The following is a 26,130-nucleotide window of genomic DNA, read 5'->3' as shown; positions in this document are numbered from 1 at the left end:
GTGAAAGCTGTTTTCTTGGACATAGACTTGTATCATGGTATAGCAAGAAACAACAATATGTGTCAACTTCCACAACTGAGGCTGAATACATAGCTGCTGGAAGTTGCTGTGCTCAAATGCTTTGGATTAGAAATAAGCTAATGGATTATGGCCTAGTGTTACACAAAATTCCAATTATGTGTGACAATACTAGTGCTATATTTATTGTGGCTAATCCAGTTAATCATTCTGGAACAAAGCACATTGATGTAAGGTACCATTTCATTAGAGAACATGCTGCAAATGGTACCATTGAGCTAATTTTTGTTCCAACAGAAAAATAGTTAGCTGACATTTTTACTAAACCTTTGGATGAAGCAACCTTCACTAGACTTGTAGGTGAAATATGAATGCTAAATTCTTCATCCCAAGGAAAGAACTCAACTAATGTTTTGCAGCAAACTAATTTCTAATAAATTAAAATTAATCTGACTTAATTGGAAATTTACTGGAATATTAATTTTAAATATTTCAGAAATCTCTGCATATTTATTTTTCAAAATTCAAAATGTTGCTTGGAATTTTCTAATTCTAAGAAAACTGTCTAAATATTGATTTGCATTTTCAATATATAAAATTAGCACAAGGCAGAATCAAAGTAATCAAAAGTATAGATAACTGAGTTCTCGATAAGTCTAACTAACTTATCGGTAAGTCATTTTAAGACTTCTCGATTGAGTTCTTGATAAGTCATTGTAGAGTTCTCTATAGGTGTTAACTTACATAGTTATCTACAAGTACAATTTTAGACGTACAAATAACTCAAGACTGAGATAATTTAATTTAAAAATTATTTTAGTAAAATACTTTTGACAAAATTATTCTGATTTTATCTTGATTTGTTCAAATAAAAATTGGAAACAATTCAGTCCAAGTTGGACAAACTGAGTATTTATTTGACATGTCGACAAGTCAATTTTAGTTCTCTAAAAGAGTAAATTAAAATGACTTATCGATATGTAGTTCACTTTTTACAATGACTTCTCGATAAACAAATTTCAAACGTTTATTTTTGAGTTCTCGATAAGTCATTTGTTTTTACTATAAATACTCAGACATCTCGACATACACATCATTACGCCTTCGAGAACTCTAAGTAACCTAATTTTCAAATCCAAAACGATTTCTCTCTCGTTCTAAACTCTTTCTCTTAAATTTCTCTTTCCCACTAAACCTCAAATACTAATCAATGGCATCAACACTATTGTACCCTTTATCCCAAAAGAAACCAACTTTCTTGCATTTCTGGATGCAAATCAAGCTCCTGAAGCTTTCAAAAGCTTTGTGAAGTTTCTGTCTAAAACATATTATGCGGGGGCTCTTACTGCTAATCATGTACTCTACTTGGATATATTAAGGGATTTCTGGACTACAGCTGTGACAAGAACAATGGTGCATGAGAATCATGTTGTATCAATTATGATAAGTTGTATAATCAAGGGCCAACAGGTGGAGATTTCTGAGAATGATGTCAACATGGCTTTGGGCATACCTACTGACAGGCTTGTAGAGGTTCCAACTCAGGAGGAGCTTTATGAATTCATGGACTTCATCAATTATTCTAAAAGATTAATCTTGCAAGCATGAACAAAAAGAACCTGAGAAGGGAATGGTCTATTCTTTTTGATTTAGTAATAAGGGCCTTCACCTGCAGAAAGTTAGGGTTTGTCAATATTTCTAGTGTTATCCAGAAGCTGGTCTACTCAATGGCTCACAACAAACAGATCAATGTAGGACACTACATCTTGGAGGAATTGAGCACCAGGCGAACAATGCCAGTAGCATCAAGAGGTAAGCAAATATTTCCTCCTAGATTCATTATGTCTGCTTTAAATTATAAAGCAAATAACATACATATGCTAGATGGTGTAGATAGATCATTAAGAGGCAATTATAAGCAAGTGTCCAAAATTCTATTTGGATTACTAATTACAAAGAATAGGGTGCAGGTGGGTCTTAAATTAACTCCATTCATGTTGGAGAAATTTAGGACTTATCGCTATCCTATGCCTGACATGAGGTCTAATGTAAGTCAACCTAGTGCAATAATGGTCCTTGAACCTATGTAAGTACAAACACAGGAACATCAACATGTACCTTCCAATACTGAGACCCCTTCTTTTATACCAGTAGCTGCTAGGAAGCCAACCACTTCATCCTCTCAAAAGGGTGAAGTGAGTAAAAAGAAGAGAAAATAGGCACCCCTACCAATTATCTATGAGAGTGGTGAGGATGATACACAGATAGAGTCTACCTTGGTCAAGAAATCAAAGAAGGCTAAAACCTTAGAGATCACCACTCAAGCCACCTCTGTATCCTCTCAAAAGGATGTAGTTGTAAAAGAGGGATAAAACAGATTGTAGGGGCATCCTCTCAACAGGGTGTCTCTATTGAAAAGAGCACTCTCCCTAGTGCACCTTGTAAAGAGTCTGCACAATCATCACTTGAACAAATTTAAGTGTATGAGAGGAGACATACTGATGGCACACACAAGGAGAGCACATCACTTGAAGCTCCCTCTTCTATTCAGGGGGAGCTGCCAATACTCCAATCTGAGATTCAAAATTTAATTTCTAACATTTCTTCATCTTATAATCAAACACTTGAATTTAATCCTCAAGTGTTGCCAACTTCAAATGACATGGTTCAAGAAACCTTGCTCACCATCCAAACATCAAATCTAGATGGGGAGAGGCTACTCGCTGAGGTAGACCTTGATGACACCATCACAAATATGGGGGATCTATTAGTTCTTACTAAAGACCCCGTGGTAGTTACATATGCACCTTTATGTGCAAATCAGTCTTCACAGGCTGTAAGGTTTGACGGTAGTACTCCTGAGGGGGAGCTATCTAACTAACAATTGAAGCTAGGAGTTCAATTGCCAATGATCCTGCTATAGGGTAGGCAAGTTTAGCACATTCAAGTACAAGCTCACTGCAAAATGAGCAAGGGTTTGAGGCTAGAGTACATGCCAGTAACCTAGCTAACTCCCCTCTAATTCAAATGCAGATTCCCACTATAAGTGAGGAACAACAAACTGTCAAAACCACAGAGCAATCTATGAGTAAAACTTTGACCTTAGTCGCAGGTGGTTCTAACCCATCAGATCAACCCTCTACTTCTCAACCACAACAACCACACATCATCTCCCAATGGTTACAGACAGCTGAAACTCAACCAATAAATATGGATGATCTCCTTGTTGATCAAAATTTTGGTCTAGCCAACATCTCACAACATCTTCTTACCTCAGATATGAGCAACCAAGACTATTAAGCTATTCTGTTAACCCACAATGAAGAAGTTGAAAAGAAGAAGCAGAAAATAGTTAATGAAGTCGAGAAAGATGGAAATGTAGATGCTTGGTTGTCTAAGGACTTTTCTTTGGAGTTGGATCAGGTCTTGGCCAGGTTTAGAGATGAATATGTAACCATACTGGGAAGCAATTCCAAGGTCCTGACTCCTCAAGAGGTATATGATGCAGTCAATGAAGTGTACAAAGCTCAACTCAAAGCTCTTCACCTATTTGGTAGAGTACTGAAAATAAAATTGACTGGTCATGAAGACAAGATCAGGAAGCTGGTGAGGGATAAGATGGATGAGATTATTCCTTCTCAAGTCAAGATCACTTCAAGATTTCAACATTTTGCTGACCAAATGGCCAAATTTGATATGACTTATGTAGAAAAAGTTGTCAAAAATCTCAAACAATCCTTCATAGCTTTGCATGAGGTGGTTCAACAACCAATTGTCAACTAAAATGATACAAAACTCAAATTGAACCAGCTTCATCAAAGTAGGTATGAGCCTTCTGTATTGCTTATGGAAGTAATCAAACAAGCTGTACAAGACACCTTTGGTACCTCTCTTCCCTCAAGTTCTCAATAACCCACTTTTATATCCACAAGCCTACAGATTCAAGCTCTCCAACAACAAGTCTCAACTTTGCAGTCTTCAAATGACTCACTCACAACTCAATTGCAAACTCTTACCTCTCTGGTACAGAGTCAACAGGCAGACATCCAAACCTTGGTGGACTCCCACAAGCATTTACAAATGCAAAATTCTGTAGCTTTGGGAGCCATCATGGGAAAACTTAACATTCCATTGCCTGCACTTCCTGAGACTATGAGGCCAGAAATACCAACTCCCCTACTCATGCCTGTTCCCAAGACTAAGGGGGAGATAGAAGCTAGGATTCAACAATCCAAGGATGCTGGTAAATTAAAGGAGCCTAGCAAATTGACATCAACTACTCAGACTGGTCAAAGCTCTTTTAAAGCTCAATTATCAAAAGATGTTGGGAAGGACAGACTTCTAAAAGCTGCAGAAGGGCCCTGTCAGGATAAAGAATTCAATGAACTTCTGTCAGTTTTAAAGGTGTATCTCCAGAACAACTACATCACTTACAGAAGAGCATTGGCCAATAATATCAACTTTGTTAGAGTGTGAATGATTGTGGAGAAAAGGATCATATCAAATGTGAATGATTTTGGACTGGACAGATGTCTACAAGTGTCTCTCTCCAATATTCAAAAATTGAGAGCATCTGAGCTGAATGTAGTGATTGACAAGGTACATACAGTGATTCCAGAGGACAAACAATTGCTACATGAACTCAAGAAGGCTCATATAGATGTTTTTCCTGAAGCCTATCTCTATCCGAGCAAAGGTGTGGCCTACATATGTCCTCAGTCTAAGAAATGCAAACTCTTCACTATTTCTAAGAATTGTGTAAGAGGAAACATGAGGCTGATAATGACTCTTCAATCTGACCTGAAATTCAAAAAGAATGAGAAAATTGAAGATGAAGAGATGATCAGAATTCTTGACAGATACCTTGTGAATGTTGATACCATGTTGCCAAACTTACAATACAACTTAAAGTATGACAAAGATGATAATGGGCATAAACAAGATGATCAACAACCTTCTGGATCAAATCCAAGTCAGACGTCTAGAGCAACTGGTAGCAAAGAGAAAAAGCAGGATGAGAAAAAGCAAAATGATAAGAAGAGAGGAGAAGAGAGAAGAAGAAAGAAGAAGGAAGACACCTTAGAACCACAAAAACAATCCCTACCAATCCAAATCAACCAAGATCAACCCTCTAAGCCAACAAACTCAAATACTAAACCACCTCAAACCTCAAAGCCCAAATTCTTGTACAAACAAACTACTAATACCTTACCGGAAAATACTAATCACCTCAAGCCAAACATCTCTAAAGAAAATCTCAAACCCACCTTCTGTTAAGCTACCAACTAAAATTCATTACAAATCTGTTGGGAGAAAATCAAAAAAACGGCAAGTAACTGAGAGGGCCATCTGGAACTGTTTCAATCAAAAGGAGTTTCTACCTCTAAACCGGTGCATCTCAGATGAAGACTACTTTCAACAATTAGCTGAAGAAATGGTCAAAGTTTGGGTTGTAACACTAAGGGAAGTAAGAATCTACTATCAGGATGAAATATTCATATTTCTTGGCAGTAACTTAATGGACACATTCTCACCCACAGAGATTAAAAGAGTGATAAGCTTACTGGAGGACAAGGATACTGCAACTAAGGCATGGAGATCTGTTTTGGCTGAATGGTTGGTAGAAAGGGAAGAAAGAAGAGCAAGAGAAAAGGCTACAAGTGAGGAGAGGAAAAGAAAGTATATTGAGGAGATAGAAATGTATATTCAAAGATCTGAAGATCTCAAGGCAAAGGGGATGAGCAGAATAACCAAGGATGGACAATTTCTAAACTTCAAGGTTGGCAGATTTTCAGGAATTAGGACTAGTTTCTTGTACAGTTATCCATTAGCTGATAAAATCAAACTTGTAGAAGCTCTAAGAGGGACATTAATCATAGAAAAACTGGTACTTGTAGAGTTATAGGACCTCATTAGAAAAGAAACAGGAGATGAGACATTTGTCAAATGATTGTATCTGTCAAACTCAAGAAATCCTTTATGTATAAATGTTATATTTCTGTCAATTTGCATGTAAAGTTTAATTGTTCATAGCTTGGGGTTAGTCTTGTTACCAGGCATCAATTTGTGATAAGAAATCTTCTCACAAATTGGGGGAGATTGTTGTGCAAGGCATGCCTGTACTATAACAAGACTAAGTCAAATTGACAGCCCTGTGTAAGTTGTATGTTAATCTAAGTTTGTATTTTGTATTTTATTACTTGAGTCTATAAAAATGTCAATAGATTAGACTGGATTATTTTTCTATAAATAGTCTCAAGCCTAAGAATAAACTCTGGAAGAAGATCATGAAGATCATGCCTCAGAGAAAGTGTGAAGAAGCTTGGATTTGAATAAATCTGTTTTAACAAAAACATTCTAAGTCAAGAAATCTACAAGTCATAAATCAAATCATATAGAGAAGTCATTCGAGAACTCCAAAATGACTTATCGACAAGTCAAAAATAGCTTATAGAGAAGTCTCAGAGATATCGACAAGTCAAATGAAGATATGAAGATTGGAGATATCGACAAGTCATTTCTGTAATGGAGAATTCAGAGATATCGACAAGTCAAATTGAAGATGTGAAGATCGGAGATATCGACAAGTCAAACTCTCATTAGAGATCTCAGAGATATCGATAAGTCAATATGCCTATGGAGATTTCAGAGATATCGACAAGTCTTTTCTACAAGCATAAATTTAGAAATCTCGACAAGGTAAATTCTCTTATAGAGAACTCAGAGACTTCGATAAGTTAAAACAACTATAGAGAAATAAGAGATCTCGATAAGTCATTATACTTATCGAGATGTCGAGTTCTCTATTTAACAAACTGGAGATCTCGATATAAAACTCAAGTACAAAATGCAGACCAACTAAAAATCCAAGATTATCAATCAACAACAAATCAATCACTGATTTGAAAAGTCTACAAAAACATCTTGAAGAGTACAAGATCAAAGGCCAAGATTAACTGACAAAGTAAAGTCACATACATGGACGATTTACAAAGATACACTAAGCAAGAAATAGAAAGTTTTAGTTAACTTAAAGTAGGCTTTAGTACATGCTATTACATGCTGTGTAAAACCCGTGTTTACTGTTCTATAAAGTAAACACTGGATGCTCTGTTTTAGTTGTAACAAATAGATCCAAAAATCTTGTAACTTTCTCAAGAAAGAAGTTGAGATTTTTATCAAAGAACCCGGAAATTTGTAGTAAGACATACTTGATTTTAATATAAAATTAAGTGAGTTTTGAAGATAGTGTGTTCATGTGCATGTTTTATTATTTCTGTTAAAATACTTTATCTCTAAAATTTAGATTACTTTGTTCACCCCAACCATAATAATTCAAAAGCCTTAAAAATAATCCAAAATGCATTCACCACCCCTTTGTGTTGTATTCATTACCTAACAGAAGCCGTCATTCGGGAGAGCGATAAGGGATGAGACTACAAGCTCGTGCTGGATGTCGGCATGAAGACCCTGTTGGAAAAGCTGCCGATGACGCGGCTCTAGTCGTCTCTTCAGACCCAGACGATGACCTCACTGATTGATGTAATTTATTTAATTATTGCGAACTTATTGCCTTCTGGCTAGACTTCTGTTGTCTTCGGGCTTTACTATGGTATGCCTTCGGGCCTGTACTATATAATTTCCTTTCCTTTGATGCATATTTGATTATTTTTAGCATACTTTTATCTTTTATTTATATTTTTCGGCCTCATTTTGAGCTATAGTAAAATTTTGAAAAAGTTTACATCTTCGAACTCATTTTGGGCCTTAGTAAAAATTTTAAAAAAGTTTACTTTTTCGGCCTCAATTTGGGTCTTAGTAAAAATATGATAAATTTTACATTTTCGGCCCCAATTTGGGCCTGAGTAAAATTTTGAAAAAGTTTACTTCTTCGTCCTCAATTTGGGCCTTAATAAATTTTTGAGAAAGTCTACTTCTTCGGCCTCAATTTGGGCTGTAGTAAAACTTTTGAGAAAGTTTAATTCTTCGGCCTCAATTCGGGTCTTAGTAAATTTTTGAGAAAGTTTACTTCCTCGACCTTAATTTGGGCCTTAGTAAATTTTTGAGAAAGTTTACTTCTTCGGCCTTAATTTGAGCCTTAGTCATTTTTTTGAGAAAGTTTATTTCTTCGGCCTTAATTCGGGCGTTAGTAATTTTTTGAGAAAGTTTATTTCTTCGGCCTCGATTTGGGCCTTAGTAAATTTTTGAAAAAGATTACTTCATCGGCCTCAATTTGGGCCTTTGTAAATTTTTGAAAAAGTTTACTTCTTTAGTCTTAATTTGGGCCTTAGTAAATTTTTTGAGAAAGTTTATTTTTTCGGCCTCAATTTCGGCCTTAGTAAATTTTTGAAAAAGTTTACTTCTTCGACCTCAATTTGGGCCTTAATAAATTTTTGATTACCTTTTTGCCGTACAGTTATAAAGAAAGACATATTGATGACTTCAGATATCTAATAAATTGGCTGATTTCTTGCCCCTGTCCTAAGGTCTATAATTATGTCTTTAAAATATATCAGCGTTCGGTAATTCAGAAAACTAAACATTTATCATTCAATGTTAAGTAAAAATGGAATGAGAAATATGTAACTTTCATTGAAAAATGAGAGTTCATACAATGTCATACCTGCTTCACGCTTAGGGAATTCAAATTGCAATACTGAATTAAATGACGGAATTAAATAATTAGAAATAGACTAGCAAGGCTTCAAATAAGCTTACTGGAAAATTTTTTGAAGTCTAGAGGCATGCCAAATGTTTTTGATAGGCTCTCTTGTCAAGTCTTCAATTTGTATGTTCCTGGCCTGATTACTTCGGCCATCAAGTAGGGGGCCTCCCAATTAGGGTGAAGTTTTCCTTATTTAGTAGGCATTGATGTAGCTAACACCCTCAATACTTAGGTCACCGACGAAGAAATTACATTTTTTCACGCCCAAATCATACTATTGGGCAGCCTAAAGTTGGTACTTGAGAGTTCTCTAGTGGGCTGCTTCCCTTTCTTATTTTAGGAGGTCAATGTAGGCTCTCAGGCCGACCTCCTTGCTTTCGATGCTAAAAATCTCAGTTCGATAGGAGTTCAGGCCCACTTCAACTGGGAAAAGAGCGTCTGTTATATAGGCTAGTCTGAAAGGTGTTTCGCCTGTGGACAATCTGGGTGTCATCCGGTAGGCCCATAAGACCCATGATAAATCTTCCGCCCAAAGGCCTTTGGCTACGCCCAGTCTCTTCTTAATACCATCAAAGATGATTTTGTTCGTGGCTTCAATCGCCCCATTGCCTTGAGGATGACCCATATAGCTAAATTTCTACTGGATTTCGAAGTGGTGCAAGAAAGTTCTGAATTTATTTCGAATAAATTGGGTGCAATTTTCCGAAACACATACTTTGGGGATCCCAAACCTCAGTATTATTTATTCTAGCATAAACTTCTTCGCGACTTCTTCGGTTATGGTGGCCAACGGACGAGCTTCAACCCATTTGGTCATATAGTCGATAACCACAATGCAGTACTTCGCCTGTTTAGTGCTGGTCAAAAGGATTCCTATGATATCTATTGTCCAAATGGAAAAAGGGACACAACTTAGGACCGAATCCATCTCTTCTAGGGGTTGTTTCGAAACAGTGCTGAACAACTGATATTGTTTGCATTTTTTTGTGTACTGGTGCACATCGGCCCTTAGTGTCGGCTAGTAAAAACCTTGTCGGAGAATCTTGAAGGCTAACGGTCTTCCGGAAAGGTGTTCGCCGCATATGCCTTCCTGGTCTGTCTCTAGAGCTACTTTATGCTCTTTGGTGTCCAAGCATCGGTGAAGAGGGGAGGAGGTTGTTAGGAATATGTAGTGAACTTGATGATAAGTTAAACAAAACACCTTAGTAGATTTAACTTAGTGAATTTTGTAGCTCTTGACGGATGTTCTAATATAGTCCCGACGGATGACAATTTAACATCCATCGAGAGTGTAGCTTATGTAACAAATAAGTACTGTAGCATATTTCTGCAAACAACATGTTTTAGCTAGTAGATTCTGTAGGATTCTCTAAGTCATGTTGACTACTAGATTGATATGCAGAATATGTTGGCTAATTGTAAATATGAGATGTCTTGTAATTCTGTATTAGTGAAATAGAGTAAAGTGACAGACAGACTCCCGACGGATGATCTACAAGGCTTCCGACGGATGATCAACATATTCCTGACAGATGTTCAACATAATCCTGACGGATGATCATATTCAAAATAGCTGTTGATAGTGACAACACAGTAACATGCATCGGGTGATTGCAAAAGGAATGTTCCAGCCTGTTAAGAAGGATTTTGAGAACAAACAAGCATTACCATTTCCATGCAAATGTGAAGATATTCAAATATGTTGGATAGAGTAATGTTGAAGCATGATATTAGTCTAGATTTATTTTGTTTTATTATCTTGTCTTACTATCATGTAACTTGGTGATATATAAACCAAGTATAGCAAGTAGAACAACCAACTAAGCAAGCACATTTTTCAGAGAGATAGATGAAGCTGTACTTGTTAAGAATTTGTCTGTAGTTTGTTTGTTCACTTGTAAAGCAGCTGTGTGCTATTCAAAGTATCACAGAGTTCTCAATCTGATATATATATATATATATATATATATATATATGGTGGATACTTTCAAATCCACCTGAAAGTTTTAAAGATTGTGTTTTATTACTTAGTGTTTTGATTTCTATTATTCTTTCATTCCGCATTACTGCAAATCAAACACTGTAATATATATTGAGTTAGAACATTTTTAAAATCTCAAAAGGAGCCAGAATTACATTCAACCCCCCCTTCTGTAATTCTTGTTGTATTGTTAGGGAATAAAAATTGGTATTAGAACAAGCTCTTGAAGCACAAAGAGTGTAAAGATCACAACAAATCAACAAGATGTTGGAGTAAAGATTCCATTTCTGTACAAAGACAACTATCACCACTGGAAGGTGAAGATGCATCTACATCTCCTCTCTTAAGATGAAGCTTATGTGGACTGCATTGAAAGAGATCCCCATGTCCCTATGAGAGCTGCTATAGGGAATGAACCATCAGTTCCAAATCCTAGGCGTGAATGGTCTGATCCAGACATTGAGCAAGTCAGGAAATATAAAAAGGCCATGAATATACTATTTAATGGTGTTGATGGCGATATATTTGACAACATCATTAAATGTAAAACGGCCAAAGAGGTTTGGGACACAATACAGATTATCTGTGATGGTACTGAGCAAGTAAGGGAGAACAAGATACAACTCTTGATTAAGCAATATGAGCACTTTCACTGTAAAGAAAGTGAATCACTCACTAACATTTTCAGTAGGTTTCAAAAACTGCTGAATGCTCTAAAACTGCATGGAATGGTCTATCAAATAAAAGACTCTAACCTCAAGTTCCTTATATCTCTCCCAAAGGAGTAGAAGCCAATGACAGTCTCATTGAGAAATTCAAAAGATTATAAAGAGTTCACCTTAGAGAGACTGTATGGCATCCTGAAAACCTATGCGCTTGAAATATAGCAAGATGAAAGGATGAAGAAAGGAAGAAAGAAGGGAGGATCTATTGCACTAGTTGCTGAACTAGAGAAGGAAAAAGAGGTGAATGTGGAAGCTGTTGAACCTACATCAAAGGCCTGTGAAAGCAAAGGTAAGGGGCTGGTAGCTGAAAATGAAGAACAGTTGAGCCAAGATGACATGGATGATATTGATGAGCATCTAGCATTCTTATCCAGGAGATTTACCAAGCTCAAATTCAAGAAGAATTTGGAGCAACCAAGCCAAACAGAAACATGGTTGATAAGTCAAAATTCAAATGTTTCAAATGTGGCTTGGCAGGTCATTTTGCTAGTGAGGGTAGAAAGTCTGATTCCAGCAAAAAGATGTTTGAGCCTGTTGATTATAAGCAGAAATACTTTGAGTTGCTCAAGCAAAAGGAAAGGGCTTTCATCACACATGAGAATGACTGGGCTGCAGATGGACTGGATGAAGATGAAGAAATCAACTATGTCAATCTAGCCCTAATGGCCAAGTCTGATAAAACATAAACAAGTTCATCAAGCAATCAGGAAACTTGGGTACCAAAATCAACTTGATTTGGTTTTGATATATGTAGGGAAATAAAAAGAATCTTTGGTATCTAGAGAGTGGTTGCTCAAGGCACATGACTAGAGATTCTACCCTGCTCACTGAGTTCAAGGAAAGAGTTGGCCCAAGTATCATTTTTTGAGATGACAACAAAGTTTATATTGTGGGATATGGCTTGATTTCAAAGGATAATCTCATCATTGAAGAGGTTTCCCTAGTGGATGGACTCAAGCATAATTTGTTGAGTATCAGCCAGCTTTGTGATAAGGGCAACTCAGTCACCTTCAATTCAAAAGCCTGTTTTGTGACCAACAAGAAGAGCAACAAAGTGGTTCTCACTGGATTCAGAAAAGGAAATGTGTACCTAGCTGATTTCAACTCATCAAATGTAGACTCAGTAACTTGTCTACTCAGTAAAGCAAGTCAAGATGAAAGTTGGCAATATCATAAGAAGCTGTCCCATATAAACTTCAAGACCATGAATGAGCTAGTCAAGAAAGAGTTGGTCAGAGGTATTCCTCAAGTGGAGTTTACTAAGGATGGATTGTGTGATGCTTTCCAGAAAGGAAAGCAGATTAAGGCATCATTCAGAAAGAAGCTTGATTCAACAATTGAAGAACCTTTGCAACTATTGCACATGGATTTATTTGGACCAGTCAATGTGTTGTCCATCTCAAGAAAAATATATTGCCCAGAACTCCACAACAAAATGGAGTGATGGAAAGGAAAAACAGATCTCTCATTGAAGCTGCAAGAACAATGCTAGAAGAATCAAAGTTACCAACATATTTCTGGGCTGAAGCTATGAATACTGCATGCTACACTCAGAATATTTCTTTGGTTAATCAAGCAAAATGCATGACACCCTACCAATTTTTCAAGAATAGGAAGCCAACATTGAACTTTCTACATGTCTTTGGCTGCAAATGCTATATCTTAAGGAATCAAACTGATCAACATGGAAAGTTTGATGCCAAAGCAGATGAAGGAATTTTTGTTGGATATGCTGTGGGAAAAGCATATGGAGTCTACAATCTAAGAAACAACATTGTTATGGAATCTGTACATGTTGTGTTTGATGATAAAAATTGAAGGACTGCAAGATGGAGATTTCCATGAAAGCCTCAAATTCGTTAATGTTGAGATGGTTAGTGATGACAGTGATGATGAAAAGGATCAAGAAATAGTGGCTAAGGATAATGCAGAAAAATCTACACCTAATGAAGCACATAACTCAACATCCGTCGAGTTACATAATGCTTCATCCATCGTTAGACAATCAGCTTCATTTGTTGAGATACAAAGTGCATCATCCGTCAGAACAATGAGAGAAGCTGAGAGTCAAAACAGATCACTAACAGAAAGAACCTCATCTTTAAGTCAAAGATCCATAAACTCAGGAGGGGTTTCGTATAATCAAAACTCAATCACACATCAAGACAACAATGATGCCTCTTCATCTAGAGCTAACTTACCACAACAGATAAAATAGACTAGAGATCACCCTTTTGAGCTCATTATTGGTAATGCATCTTCTAGAGTTCAAACAAGGAAAGCATTTCAAGAAGAATGTTTGTATATCAACTTTCTTTCTAAGGAAGAACCAAAGAAGGTAAAAGAAGCTCTGTTGGATCCTGATTGGGTTTTAGCTATACATGAAGAGCTAAACCAATTTGAAAGGAATAAGGTATGGAAGCTGGTACCCAAGCCAAAAGGAAAGAATCCAATTGACACCAAGTGGGTATTCAGAAACAAGATGGATGAAAATGGCATAGTTGTCAGGAACAAAGCTAGATTGGTTACTAAGGGCTACTGTCAACAAGAAGGAATAGATTTTGATGAAATTTTTGCTCTTGTTGCAAGACTTGAAGCCATCAGAATTTTCTTAGCCTATGCATCCCATGCCAATTTCAAAGTCTTTCAAAAAATGGATGTCAAAAGTGCCTTTCTGAATGGTGATTTGGAGGATGAAGTCTATGTCAATCAGCCTCCTGGTTTTGAAGATCCAAATTTTCCATAATATGCCTACTATCTTTTGAAAGCACTTTATGGATTGAAACAAGCACCTAGATCCTGGTATGATACTTTGTCAAAGTTTCTCTTAGAAAATCACTTCGTAAGAGGTATTGTTGACAAAACTTTATTCTTTAAAAATTTTAATGGCTCTAGTATACTTGTTCAAATTTATGTAGATGATTTTATATTTGGCTTTACAGATGAAAAAGTTTGCAAAAAGTTTGCCAAATTGATGCAAAGTAAGTATACAATGAGCATGATGGGAGAACTAACTTACTTTCTTGGCTTACAAGTTAAGTAAGTTAGTGATGGAATATTCATTAGTCAAACCAAATATATTTATGATCTTTTAAAGAAGTTTGATCTAATGGATTGCACATCTGCAAAAACTCCCATGGCCACTGCAACTAAGCTTGAATTAAACACTACTGAAAAGTCTGTGGATATTTCAAGCTATAAAGGCATGGTTGGCTCACTTCTGTACTTAACACCTAGTAGGCCATATATAATGTTTGCTACTTGTCTTTGTGCTAGATTTCAGGCTGATCCTAGAGAATATCACTTAGTAGCTATTAAGAGAATTTTCAGATATCTCAAGAGAACACCAAAACTTGGCATTTGGTACCTAAGAGATTCTGGTTATGATCTAACTGGTTATTCAGATGCAGATTATGCAGGTTGTAAAATATATAGAAAAAGTACAACTGGAACCTGTCAATTTCTAGGAAATAAACTTGTGTCCTGGTTCAGTAAGAAGCAAAATTCTGTTTCTACTTCTACAGCTGAAGCTAAATATATTGCTGCTGGTAGTTGCTGTGTACAAATTTTATGGATGAAAAACCAACGGTTGGACTATGGTCTACAAGTGGACAGAATTTCTATTTTCTGTGATAACACAAGTGCAATTGCCATCACTGAAAATCCAGTACAGCATTCAAAAACAAAGCACATAGACATCAAGTACAACTTTATTAGGGAGCATGTGATGAATGGTACTGTGGAACTTTATTTTGTTCCAAGTGAGAAGCAGCTTGTAGATATCTTTACCAAGCCACTTGATGAATCCACCTTTTTTAGGTTGATAAGTGAGTTAGGTATGCTTAATTATTCTAAAATTATTTTTGATAATTTTGCAAGTTATGGTGCAGCCGAAAACTTAATTGATTTTTCTGTTTTAGATTAAATTTTGGCTAAGTCAAAATTTACATATCGACGGATGCTCATTATCAATCGAGTTTGATCATCCGTCGAAATAGAATAGCTTAGTAAAAATCAATTACTTTTCTGGATTATTTTATACCCGACGGATAATTGCTTTATTCTCGTCCGTCGAATTGTCTACATCCTAGCCGTTAAAAGTACTGAACATTATCCATCGGATATACTTACCGTGTGTAAGTCTGTCACGACGGATAATTGACAGAATTTTGACAGTTTATTTTATTTTTAAACGACAATTTTGGACAATTTTGATTGGGTTTTTAATTTTTAATTTTTAATTTTATTCCTTTTTAATCTGAGAATACATAAAAGCCTCACTTCAAGTTTATTTTAACTTTTATCATTCTCTATTGCAATTAACTGCTATCTTCTTTCTCAAAGCAAAATCCTTTCTCTCTCACTGTAAATTTCCTCACCTTAACAATGGCACCAGTAGTCAAAATCATGTCTCAGTCAGGGTTCATCTATGAGAAGAACAACTTCACTGCTCTTGTGAACAAAGAAATTCCTGCATCTGAATATTTTCATAAAATGACGGACTTTGTGAAGGGATGCAAACTCAGTTATGTTATGTTGGAATCACCCATAATCTACTGTGAAGGTGTGGAGGAGATATGAACAACTGCTGTGTACCAGTCTATTGAGAAAACCATAATTTTTACTCTCAAAGGTAAGCAATTCTGCATTAACGGTGATGTAATTCAAGCATGCTTTAAGATTTCTGAGAACACTACTACTGAACCACACACAGATGCTAATTTAGTTACCATGCATAATTCCATTGGCTATGCCCTTCCTACCACTAAGTTAAGTGAGATTAGAAGGCTAGGTCTTAGAAAATAGTGGATTTATTTGTGTGATGTAGTTACCAAAGTATTTTCTGGTAAGATAAGTAACTTTGATTCTGTCAACAATGTCATGTTTAACATGCTTTATATGCTAGTTACTGATAAGTACCATAATTTCAGGGACAAGATCATGTTTGAGTTAGGTTACAAGTTAGGGGAAATTAAAAAGTGAACTAAAAATATCTATTATGCTAGATTCTTTATGATTCTTTCTAACCATTTTGTTGAGGATATTGTTGTTGAGAACCCAACCAACAAACTGGATTGTTGGGTTCAAGAAAGGAGGGTGCTTGCAGATCTTAACAGAGCAAGTCATCACAATGAGGTGCCCCTTTTTTATTTTCCAATCATGGAGGGCCCTCAGGTAAGTGAGGAAAACACCACTGTCTCTGCTATTCCAACCTCCCAAATTTCTTTTCTTTTGAGTGTGGCTATGGCATCTGTGTCAATGACCCAACAGATACCTACCCAAGCCACCAAAACTAAAACTTCAAAATCCAAAACAAAGAAAACCCCCTTTGGTTTCTCTAAAAAAAAACCAGTTACAAAATCAACCAAAACTAAAGAGAGTAGTGTGAAGGGTGGTAAGGTAGGTGAGGGACATGGTGAACATCAAAGAAGCCCAAGAATAAGGATGAAGAGGTAAATGTACCCAAGCCTAGCCATACCACAGTTTCCCAACAAACTGTGGTGATTAATAAGGAAATTAGCATAACTCTAGTTTCATCCTCCCAAAAGGATATTACTATTGAAACAAGCTCCCAACCAGGAGCACATGCCAAGAAGGTAAGGGACACAAGCTCACCTCAAACTTATGCCATAAAGAAGAGATCCAAAACCATTGGGGATGCACAGCGAACACACACAGTGCAAGCTGAAGCTAAAGACTCAATCATTGCACCATCTCAAATTCAGATTAATGTGGCTCCAATAAATGTGGAGTCATAGCCAAAATCTTTAATCATAGAAGCACCACAAATACCAAACTCTCTCACAAATTCTCTGGATATGGATATGATCAACACATCAATACCTGATTCCTCTTCTTTAACTCTGTTGGGGAAGCCAAAATCTAGTGCAAGTGAACATCATCTTTTAGATGATTTGTTGGCTCACTTGCCAATTTTTTCAGGAACTGTTGAGACATATGTGCCCAAATTATCATCAATCTGCACATAGTCTACAATAGTCTCCACTCCAAACTCATTCATTTATTCTATTCCAGTGGATATTATTCATCCGTCGGTTAGTGATTGTATCATGACGGATGTGCCTAACTGCAGTCATTTGTCTGCTATTCTAACTACTACCCCGATGGATGTTCCTCATCCGTCGGTACTCACTACACACACTGAAATTTCAACAATTGTTACAAGTGTATATGAGTTAGAGTTGTACAATCACTCTTAGGACTGAGGGAAGGGAGTGAATTGAGTGAGAGGCTGAGTTGCTCTCAGGCAAAAGGAGAGGAAAAGAGTGAACAAATGGAGGCTATTTCTTCCAGCCTGGCAAAAGAGAGTGAGAGGAGTTCCACCTTAGTAGGTGAAGGTGAGGGTGTGAGGGTGGTGAGCCAAAGGGAGCCCTTGATGCAAGAATAGAGAGAAAAGCAGGTACAACTGAATGAGAAGAGCCCATTGTAAGTGAGTTTATGGATGTCAATGAGGCTGACAAGAGACAGCTAATTCGGCAAGAATATCAAGCTATTTTAGACTCTGTTTCTTTTGAAGCTAAGGCATTTACTCACCTTGTGGCAGCATATCAAGTTCTAGCTGAACATGATAATGTGGCTGCAGAAAAGATGCTTAACTTGGTGAATACAACTGCTTCAATGCAAAGAGCAAATGATGTCATCACAGCCATGCCACCTAAAGCTGGTGATGATGTTGACTATGGAACTGGTGAGTCTGAAGAGTTCTTTGGAGATGAAGATGGTGATGAAGATGAGTTCATGGACATAGGGGAGAAGCATGCCCTAGATCTAGATCAAATATTCCACCTTGGGTGTTTTCTAAAGAGTGTGATGAGCAACATTTCAAGACAACTCTTTTTCACATCATTCAACAGACACACACTGCTCTTCAAGCCACTACTAATGCTAGCACCAAGAAGCTTCTATAAGCACACCTCAACTCTCTACAACTACATCATATACAAGCTCTTCAACAAAATCAAGATGTCACTTCAATCAAAACAGAGATTGACCAAGTTAAGAAGGATGTCTCTGAAAGATTGGATACAACAGTGCTTGACATCAACAGACAGTTGAGGAAGAATTCTACTCTTGCAACTAAAATGGATTCCCTAGACACAAGACTGAAAGCAGTAGAAGCCTCTCTCACAGCTATTCATCTACATCCAACACAACAAACTCACTTACTTCAAAACCTGGTGGTTGCACAAACTTCTACCTCCACTCTACTTGTTAACAACAAAAAGGGGGGAAAAAGATTCAATCATCCCAGTTAGTCAAAGAGGGAAAACCAGTGAGGGGGAGCATGTGTTAAATGTTCAAATCAGCCAAGTAATAGTTCCAGAAATTACATTACCAAAGCCACCAGTATTGGACAACATTGATCTGATCCAAATAGCAGATGCTAAGCTTGATTTAAAGATAAATCTCAAGATGCTTGATGTTGCAGCTGTTGAGAAGGAATTGGATGACAAGTGAAAGAAAATAGATGAATAAATTCAGAAGAAATTTGGTCAGATACAGAAACCAGATAAGATCTTTCATCACCACTCACAAGTCAAATAAATCTCTGTGAATGAAATGAGATTAGGTAGCTTGGAAAAGGGCCAACCTTCATGCATCAAGTTTCCAAAGGCCAATCTGGTTTTGAAGTCTAAAAAGAACTATCCAAAGTTCTCAGATAAAATCTTGTGGATCTTATGTTTGAGACACCAAAGCCAGATGAAAAGAAGCTGTTGGCAAGGTCAATTGCATTCTTCAAAGATCCAACTGATTCAGTGCTGAAAAGAAGAATTGCCAAGATCTACATGAATGGTAAGGAAATCTGTGTGGTGGCTGGACACCCTCAGTTTGTAGAAGCCAAGAAGGAAGAAAAAGAAAGAATTAAGCAAGAAAAGAAGGAGGTTGCCTTAAATGCTAAAAAGCTCAAACAAAAGAAGAAGCAAGCTGCTATCTTGGCCAAACTTCAAGCTGTGAAAACTACAACTGAGATTTCTGAGAAATCACCTGTGATCAGTAAAGCTCAAGATCAGAAAATGCAAAATGAACCTCAACAGAAAAGAAAATTCAGATATAAGCTTCATTCCAAAAGAAAATTGGACTTCAGTGATGAGGAAATGGAAGACTACATTCCCAAACAGTCTACAACTTTAACTCAAACATCCAAGACCTCAGTGGCACATGAGGAATTCAAGGTGGATCCAACAAAGAATTTTCATGGTGAGCCTATAATTCCCAAGGATGAGCCAATAGACTGGGAAAGTTTTCCAATTCCTTAACTCAATTTACCTATCTTCAACAAGCCAAAGAAAACAAAGATAAGAGCAACCAAGAAGGTCAAGCATGTGACTCTCAGAACCAAAGCCTTAGCCAAAACTCAACCAACTATCAACAAGGGAGATCTACTCTACATCTGTGACATCAAGGAATTTGCTGATATAAATCTCTACTTGGATGAATTGGAAGAGGTAAGAGGAATTGATGCTCACATACATCTTCCTGAAAGATTAATGTTTAAGTACAAGGGAGGGAAAGAGATCACATGGCCTCTTCACAGGATTCTTCAAGAAAGCCAATATGTACTAATAAAGGTCTTATTATCCTTCAAGAAAAACTTTGGTTTTAATGTAACTGCAAGGAAATTGGTCCTGAAGAATATAGAAGATCTAAGGAGTAATAAAGCTAAAGATACACTCTCAAAAACTCTATCAATTCCCTTCACATGAAATAGAGTGCATTTGAGGCCTTATTGACTGATGGAATTCATGGATGATAAGGGTGTTAGAAGATTCTTCAGACTGGATGACCAATTGAGTATCTCTAGTAATGAGACTCTATTCGAAATGCAAGAAAAGTTGCTTCTGTCAGATGCTGAAGAACTTGAATTCCACAGGAAGCTCCAAAATCAAATAGAGGAAAACAACAAGAAGCTTGGGAAGAAATCCAGACAATCAAGGAAATAGAAATCATCTGCTCATACTAGAGGAGCACCTTGATAATGATTGTGAGAACCCTTTGTACACTTTTACTTTGTTCAATTTTCAATAAATTTTTAGCACTTATCAGTTTTATCTACTATATTTTAATCTTTACATTTAGGGTGTTTTGTTATTATCAAGTTTCTCTTAATTTATGGCTACAATTCCAGTAGACATAAATTGGGGGAAATTGTTAGGAATATGTTGTGAACTTGATGATAAGTTAAACAAAACACCTTAGTAGATTTAACTTAGTGAATTTTGTAGCTCTCGACGGATGTTCTAATATAGTCCCGACGGATGAACTTTATAGTCCCGACGGATGATAATTTAACATCCATCGAGAGTGTAGTTTATGTAATAAATAAGTACTGTAGCAAATTTCTACAAACAACATATTTTAGTCTAGTAGATTCTGTAGGATTCTCTAAGTCATGTTGACTACTAGATTGATATGCAGAATAGGTTGGCTAATTGTAAATATGAGATGTCTTGTAATTCTATATAAGTGAAATAGAGTCAAGTGACAGATAGACTCCCGACTGATGATCTACAAGGCTCCCGACGGATGATCAACATATTCCAGACTAATGTTCAACATAATCCCGATGGATGATCATATTCAAAATAGCTTTTGATAGTGACAACATAGTCACATGTGTCGGGTATTTGCAAAAGAAATGTGACAGCCTGTTAAGAAGGATTTTGAGAACAAAGAAGCATTACCATTTCCATGCAAATGTGAAAATATTCAAAGATGCTGGATATAGTAATGTTGAAGCATGATATTAGTCTAGATTTATTTTGTTTTATTATCTTGTATTACTGTCATGTAACTTGGTGATATATAAACCAAGTGTATCAAGTAGAACAACCAACGAAACAAGCACATTTTTCAGAGAGATAGATAAAGCTTTACTTATTAAGAATTTCTCTATAGTTTGTTTCTTCACTTGTAAAGCAGCTGTGTGTTATTCAAAGTATCACATAGTTCTTAATCTTATATACATATATATATCTGGTGGATACTTTCAAATTCTAGAAAGTTTTAATGCTAGTGTTTTATTACTTAGTGTTTTGATTTCTATTATTCTTTCATTCCGCATTACTGCAAATCAAACACTGTTATATATATTGAGTTAGAACATTTTTAAAATCTCACAAGGAGCCAGAATTACATTCAACCCCCCCTTCTGTAATTATTGTTGTATTGTTCGGGAATAACAGAGGCCGACCTTCTGTAAAGTTTTCCATTAATGATTGTGTAGCTGGACGCCCTGTATCTGACCTTTTGTGCCTTTTTTTACTCAGGGGTAGTGTTCCCTTTTCCAGAAAGGCTAAAAATTAGTGTCATCGAAGTTATCACTTGATGGATTTCCATACACCGCTTCTTATCAATTGAAGGAATCTTCACTTCAGAGAGGTAGATTGAACCAGTAAGGCCCTGAGTCTCAACTGATGCCATACAGGATAATGCATTGGCTCGACTATATTTTTCGCTGGAAATTTGACTCAACTCAAAAGACTGAAAATACAAAGACAATTCTCGTACCTTGGTAGCATAGGTGCGGGTTCAAGGATCTCTTTATTCATATTCCCCCGTAAAGTGCTTTACTTCCAACATGGAATCACCGCACACCCTAAGATGTTTCGCTTCCAGATTCTTCGCCAAGTTCATCCCAGCTAGCAAGGCTTCATATCTGGCCTCATTGTTGGTGAGGGGAAAGCGAACCGAATAGCCTGGCATATTTCAAATCCATCAAAAGTGGACAGGATGAGGCCCGCCATACACTTCGATCCCGCAACTGAAACATCAACAAAGAGCTTCCATTTTCCCGGTTGTCGAATCAACTGCTCTTCGGGTGTCAAGTCCTTTTGTCCTAAGAAGGTGCATTCTACCATGAAATCGGCCAGGGCTTGTGCTTTAATAGATGTCCTCGGCACATAGTCCAGATCATATTCTCCCTACTCAATTGACCAGGAGACCACTCTTCCCAAAGCTCTGGTATTGTCAGAATCTTTTTGAGTGGCTGATCGGTCACAACTTGCACTGTTCTTCCTCGAAAATAACGTCGCAGTTTTCAGGTGGCCATGAGCAACCCATATGCAAATTTCTTAGCATTGGGGTACCTGGTTTCAGCATCTTTAAGCATGTATGATACATAAAAAAACATGATATTGGTTACCATCATGTTCCTTCACCAAGACTGCCAACAAAGTTCGGTCTGAAACAACGAGATACAGCTGAAATGTCTCTTTCGGATCTGGTCTCATCCGTAGAGGGGCTTTAGTCAGATACAGTTTTACCTTCCTAAAGGCTATCTGGAATTCAGGTCCACATTCGAAGTTTTTTATGCCTTTCTGTACAACGAAGACGGGAAGTTCATTTTCGGCTGATCTTGAAATGAAGCGCCGAAGTGCCGCTAATAGGCATACAAGCTTCTGAATGTCCCTGATACACTTCGGGGTTCCATATCCAACAATGCATGTATCTTTTCCGGGTTGGCTTCTCTGCCTCGTTCACTTACCATATATCCTAGAAACTTCCCGCTTGCTACCCCAAACGTACACTTGCTCGGATTAATTTTCATGTTGTTTCTCCCCAGGGTTTCGAAACATTCTCAGAGATCTTCGGCATGATCCTGAAATAGTGACTTAACGATCATATCATCCACATAACACTCAATGTTGCGACCAATTTGTTCTTGAAAAACTTTATTGACCATATATTGGAAGGTTGCCCCTGCATGCTTCAGGTCGAAAGGCATTTTGATGTAAGCGTATGTTCCCTTCGACGTGATGAAGGCTGTCTTCGGGATATCGGTCGTGTTCATGGCTATCTGATGGTAACCCAATAAAAGGCGTCGAGAAAGCTGAGGACTTGGTAGTCGGTCGTGGCATCTATCAATTGATCAATGCTCGGCAAGGGATAATGATCTTTCGGATAGGCCTTATTAAGGTCCGTATAGTTTACACACATCCTCCATTTATTGTTTATTTTCTTGACCACTATCATATTAGCGAGCCAGTCAGGGCATTCAATTTTCTCAATGAACCTGGCTTCCAGTAACTTCTCAAATTCGGTTTCGATGACCTTTTATCGTTCTAAGGCGAAGCTTCTCTTCTTCTACCTTACGGGCTTAGCCTCGGGCTTCACATTAAGACAATGCTTAGCCGTCTTCGGATCTAACTCGGGCATGTTTTTGGGACCCCATGCAAAGACGTCATGGTATTGCCTTACCACTATGATAACTTTCTCTTTCAGGTGGGGTTTCATATTTTTCCCCGATACGGACCATCTTTCCCGAACATCCAGCATAGAGCTCGACCTCTTTCACTTCGGCCGCTGGTTCTGCAATTGGGCATGACAAGTTGGCCCCAAATTTCTTTAACTCAATATTTAACAATTGTTTATTCCCGCTCAGTTCGGCTTCCGAACGCTTTCTTTTCTCATTTAGGTCATTCTCCTCATATTCCTTGTCCATGTCGAGATCCTCAAGCATGATAATCCTGGCGGCTTATGGTCTCTTCTCATCTCTCCGACCCCTTTTTCCGTTGGGAATTTCAACTTGAGATGGGGTATGGACTCTACGGCTTGAAAAGTGGATAGGAATGGTCGGCCAGAAGTGAGTTGTAAGGGCTCTCAACCCGCACAATATAGAATTCGACCTGTTTTTCAGCAGTATAGGGAATTTTAATGATAAGAATATATAAAGTGATCATACCTTAACAGGGAATATGATGTCCATCGAAGGCCTCGATGAGTGCTTCACGACATGATTCTATTTGTTTCCCCACTAGGTTCATCTTAGTGTATGTTTGATGGAACAAAATATTTTCCGAGCTTCCTCCGTCCACCATCACTTTTTATATCTTATTTTCTCCAATTATGGGATTGATTACCAGCGGATTCTCATGAGGGCATATGACATCTTCATAGTCCTCTTCGGTAAATGAGAGGGGCATGACATCTCTTGCAGGGCTGAACTGATACAAGTTGTAAACTTGGCGGGCGTACCTTTCCTGGCATTCTAGCTATCAAGATCGAGGGCATTGCATCCTGAAATGGTCTTCACCTCTCCCCGATACCTTTATTCGGTCCCCCTATTCCTTGCATCATTCTGTTTCAGCTTGTTTCTCAACTCCCTTACAAACTCATTCAACCCTCCGGCCTTGATCATCTTCTCTATTAGCTTCTTCAAGTGGAAGCACTCATCAGTATTATGCCCTTTATCCTGATGGTAGTCACAGTACTTATCAGTATTTTTCTTGTAATCGGCCATTTTTATTTTTGGCAGGACGGACGAAGCCTGGCTTGCCTTTAATCTCGTGGATAATCTTGGAGATTGGCACGTTAATAGGTGTGAACGCGGTCAAATCTCAATCTCTTTGCTTTTCCAGGCCCCGATCAGTTTGTTTCTTTCCTTCAGTCCTACGATCGTCCCTTTGGTCATGGTTGGACCCTCAGGAGTATTCGTAGTGGCCTGACTGTCTACTTCGATGATCTCTTCGGGGTTCTTTATACCCCTCTAGAATTTTCATTTTCCTCTGAATGTTCTCATCCTTCACATATATCATTAATGGATTTAAGGGGTAATCATAGAAGGAAGATAAGATTTTTTTTTACCTTTGATTGGGTCCAATCCTGTGGTCAGATACCCCATAACTTTCATCTTGTTCAGTTGGTGACCATGCCTGCCTCCTCCTTGAACCTGGATAGGTAATCTCCAACAGACTCATTCATCTTCTGTCTACAATGGATGAGAGTCTCAATGTCTTTCTCACTTCGGCACATATGTGAATAGTGCCCTATGAACTTCCCCTTCAGCTGCTCATATTAGTGGATCGAACGCGGCCGAAGCGACTTATACCACATCGAAGCCCCTCCTTTCAGGTATGTCTTGAACATTTTGCACAGCATCGTCTAGCTGTGGCCCATACCTGTCATCAGCAATTCGTACCTGTCACAATGATCTTCATTAAACTCGGTCATCTTCAAGAACTGTTTCTCTTCCCCCGAAAGATGTCGATATGCCTCGATCTCTTCAGTCACCACCGGTTCACGGTTAAATTTTCTGTCCCTAAACATGGACTTTTTCAGCCTGGACAACCTAGTGCGGGACATATTCTCTTCTTCCTCCTGGTCAGAGTCTGAAGTCAGTGCGACTTTCGTCCTTCTCCTCCTGTGGTGTGAGTCAGAGTCCGTGGACTCATCTTCCTCAACGTGGACTCGTTTTTTCTTTCGAGAACTCTTAACCCCTTCAGTCTCTTCAAGTGACTCCCTCAACGCCTTCTCCTCCAGTTTCAGCTCCCCATTCGTAGCCTTATGGCCCTGAGCTTCAGCGCATCAACCTCTCATTTTTCGGCCTTTCCCTGTTCAGCCTCGTTGATTTTTTTTGATTTTCCCTTCTCTTTGGCGATCTTTTCAGTCCTTAGTTTCCTCAGCATCGCCTGTTCTTTAGAAGTTAGGACTACATCTACTTCCTCGTCGAAATCAGTTTCCAGATTTCAAGGGGTGATTGAAGGTTGCTTTGTAGGATTAATTTTCGGATCGGTAAACCCCGGAGGGCCCCGTTCATCAATGTTGTTCGTCATAGTCTCAGATCGCAAGACTTAATCTCGTAGTCCCAAAGACGGCGCCAAATATTGGAACTAGTTTTTTGTCGACCCTGCTTCGTCCTTGGTGAATTGACTTGGCATGCAAAGAGAAGAATACGATCAATGATCCCCCGATTCAACTCTAGTGTGAGATTAAATTAACTG

This window comes from Apium graveolens, chromosome 5 (genome assembly GCF_009905375.1).
Source record: "Apium graveolens cultivar Ventura chromosome 5, ASM990537v1, whole genome shotgun sequence".
Taxonomy (NCBI): Eukaryota; Viridiplantae; Streptophyta; class Magnoliopsida; order Apiales; family Apiaceae; genus Apium; species Apium graveolens.
This window is presented reverse-complemented; position numbering follows the sequence as displayed.